The following is a 3,993-nucleotide window of genomic DNA, read 5'->3' as shown; positions in this document are numbered from 1 at the left end:
GAACAGTTCTTGGGTCTCTTGGCCATGTCTCTGCTTTGCTTGCGAATTGTTGATTGAAGGCATTGACCAATTCTGTAAAATTCTTGATACTTCCATTTGGGAGATTGATGAACCATTGTAATGCTGCTCCGGTCAGGGTTGTACCAAAGCCATTACACATGAAGACCTGCCTGAGTTCACTGGGTATTGAGGCAGCCAACATCTTCTGTTTGAATATGGCAACGTGATTTTCTGAATCAGGCGTTCCATCATAAGTTCTCATGGACGGGACGGTAAATTTCCTGGGGTTTTACTTTTGAAATGAACTTTAATTTGAAACTTTTTAAATGTGACTTTTTCTTAAACAACTGGCTCGCTCTTCACTTGCTCCGTGTTTTTTCGGCATGACCTGATTTTCTTAGTGAAATGGCATTTTCAAATAAAGAAAATCAAAGAATCATGTCAAAAGCAGGGCATTTCGCGCCAAGCCCAATGCCGAGTCTTACGTTTTCCGATCTTATTTCATACAATAAAGCAGGGCTTAATTCATATTATATAGTTTCTTATCTTACTTTCTTTTCTTTTCATTTTCTTTTAATTCTTATTATTACTCCCCTAATTGAGCTTCTCGACCGTAACCCGTAAGCACTCGGAGTACGGTAGGGGCAGAGGGAATTTCCGGTGGAGCGGTGAAATGCGTAGAGATCGGAAAGAACACCAACGGCGAAAGCACTCTGCTGGGCCGACACTGACACTGAGAGACGAAAGCTAGGGGAGCGAATGGGATTCAATTTTTGCAATCTCATCTGCAAAGGGTGAATCAGTGAAGCTGTCAACTTCTACTTCAGCCACAGGGTCTGGCACACCAGGTATATTTTCTATTTTGTTGTGGAGTTTTTGAATTTCCTCAAGCATAGCCATCATTATTGCTGCTTCAGTTTTGTTTTTTCATCATTGGGAATGATTTGAGTGCCGGATGGGGTATCCTTCTCCGGAGTTCCAAAATTGGAAAAGTCAATGTTTTTGATAATGGATGAGAATGGGGTTCCTGGTTCGAATCTGGTCTTGGAGCCTGAAGCCTGATTTTCCAATTTCTTTTTCAGGTTAGACTCAGATTCCTTTAGTCTACTGATTTCAGCTTCTGCTTGGGCTGCCTTTTCTTGAATTGTCTCCAACTCTTTGATCTTAGCCAAGGCAGCCGCCAATTGTTGTTCTGGGGTGAGTTCTACCATTTTTGTATGTGAATATTAAATGAAGAATGGCAAAAGGAATTTTTTGATTAATGAACTAGATGTCCCACGGTGGGCGCCAATTGTTTTAGCAGGATTTTCCCTGAAAGGATCCGGCTTGATTATAGAGTAATTAGGGTATCTAGTTCTGTAAATTAGGGATAAAATTATAGAAGAATTATGGATGGAGATTGAATATAGATAATGTTATTGTATTTCTTTGATAAGTCGATTACAAATCTTGTATGTAAGTATAAGTATCCAGTAGAGAATAATGAGAAAAAAATATATTTTTTACAAATGTTAAATAATGCTATTTATACTCTTCAATAATTAACGTTGGATGCCACCCAACGTTCTTCTTGACCGTTTTCAGTTGTTAGCTAGAAAATAGGGCCCATTTCCTATTTATCCGCTTGACCCAGTCTTCTTCAACAAACTTTGGCTTATATTCCTTTGCATGATCTGGTACGTGGGAATATACTATTCTTAGAGTTGGACTTGGTCTTCCGTGATAATAGGGCATGTGTATAACTGTCTTGCTTGCTTGCTGATCAGCCGTCTTGCTGGAGAGTTCCATCAAGCTATTTTAATAACATTATCAGGCTTTTCTTCCTGGGCCTTAACAGCTTATTTATCCTCTGGTGTTCTTCTCCTGTCAAATAATAACTATACTTGCCCGGACTCTGGTTGCCCCAATCAGCCTAATAAGGCCATGCTAGATTACAATCAGACCAGGCTAAATTGGGCATAACAGTATACGTATGAATTCTCCTTGCTAAGTACATGCTTTGGTGCAACTTGGTAAGTTTTGTTGTTGAGGTTTTAAACCCGTTACACGAGTGAGCAGGCCGCGGATTCAGCCTGATCAGTTTTGGTAAAATTGCATAACTCCTTCGTTACTTCTCTCTTTTTGGCTTATGACCAACTGTTAGAACCGTAAGAGGATAACCTATCACCTCCAGTTGATATCACCTTATCTGCGTGTCTAGAACTTGAATTATGATCGTTTGAAGTTGACCCTTGCTGTAGTCGAATCCTAAACTTGTTCTTTTAAGTTAGATTTTCGGCTGGGCAACGTGTGCTCGGCAGTGAGCAGTCCACGACATGGCTGGGCAGTGGCTGCCGTGGGTAACTCGGCAGTTTGGTGATGGTTTGGTTGGGGACGGCTAGGTCGTGGCCGGGTTGGGCTGGACATGGCTAGGCCGTAGCCTCGGTTGGGTTAATTTTTGACTGTGAAATACATGTATTCGGGCCTAATTTATTTAAATTAAGTCTCGTGCTTTATATAACGTAATTCGTTAAATATCGTTCATTTATATATGAAATGACATGTTTTCATTATAATATGAGTTCAATTGATTTATTCATGCTTTGTAAGTAATAAATGATTTATCTTGCATTTGGGTAATTCATAGTTCAATTCTTACGTTGCTTAATATAAATGGTTGATACGTGCAATTTATATAGTCTTTTTAGCCTTTTATTGCACCTATTTCTATGCATTTTTGTACCGATATGTATTGCAATATACCCCGAATTGGCTACTTTGGTTTGTTTTGTCTAATTTGCAGAAATGAACCTGAAAGTGGTGAAACCGCGTCTTATTCGTCCCATTTAGCATGCATTATGAGGAGACGGGAGTATTAGAGCGAGAGTAGTGCCTTGGAGTGCGTGAAGGATGGTCACGGGAGCTGCCAAAGACGAGTTAGAGGCTGTCTTGAAGGAAAAGCACTCGATCGAAGGGTTCTAGTGTTCAATCGAGTGGATTGGCTGACACAAGAGGTCGATCGAGTACTTCTATATGCTCGATCGAAATGCTGATTTGGAGAGTTCCTCGATCGAGAAGGTTATTTACTCGATCGAGAGGAAATGCTGGAGAAGACCTCGATCGAGTGGTATGAATTCACTCGATCGAGTGATTTGCTATTCTATGCGGGCTTTAGTGACCCGTGTTAGTTTTATTTTGTTATGTCTTTTATCTTCCTATTTAAGCCAACGTTAATTAGGTCATTAGGATGTTTTAGCAGACGCTTAAGAACTTTAAACTCTCTTTCATATACTCTTCACTGTTAATTACTCTTTTCCCTTCTTCTAATCTCGTATTTTGCTTGTGGATTGTTCTCTACGCCGGATACTTTAAGATTGTAATCACACTTTCTTATGTAATCTCATCTTAATATTTACTTTAATTGCTTGTTCTTTAATTATCGTTCTTGCCCTAATATTGTTTATGTTTTATTGTTATTACTTCATCATGTCTTCTATTAGCAAAACTTCTGTCATTGTTGTTAATCGCATTAAAAGCATGAGTAGCTAATTCCTTTATGTCAGGATTAGGGAATCCATTGTAGGATTGTGACGATGTAGCGAATAGACTAGACGATTTATTTGTGAGAATCTGTCCCCATAGCAATTTAACTGTAATATCAACTTAGTTGAGTGCACGCTTCTAAGTTACCTTTAATCTGGTTAATTTTACTCCTGGATCGGAAGATTGGATTAAATAGACCTACTATGAACAGTAGACTACCCTAATGAGAACGGAAGTTAAGTTAGTGGAAATCTAGGGTAGAAAGTGGATCGGAAGGACCTTTCCCTCATCCTTCTCACAGTAGATTGTCTAGGCTATTTGCAGCTGAGTCGATAGACTACCATGGTGAACCGAAATCCTGGCATACTTTCTCTATTTGATCATCTTTATCACATTCCCTCACTTTTATTACTCTTGCTTAATTTCCCTTTCGCTTGATCTTTTAGTAGTTTAGAAACCAAAATCAAAACC

General features: G+C 39.2%; 1 pseudogene; it reads left to right on the top strand.

Moving 5' to 3' along the window:
• The first annotated feature begins 632 nt into the window (after positions 1-632).
• On the top strand, positions 633-731 carry LOC141650438 (18S ribosomal RNA; annotated as a pseudogene).
• Positions 732-3,993: the final 3,262 nt, after the last annotated feature.

The sequence above is a fragment of the Silene latifolia genome, chromosome 3, assembly GCF_048544455.1.
Source record: "Silene latifolia isolate original U9 population chromosome 3, ASM4854445v1, whole genome shotgun sequence".
Lineage (NCBI taxonomy): Eukaryota > Viridiplantae > Streptophyta > Magnoliopsida > Caryophyllales > Caryophyllaceae > Silene > Silene latifolia.
The sequence above is the reverse complement of the archived record's forward strand: the minus strand, read 5'-3'. Positions and strand labels throughout refer to the sequence as shown.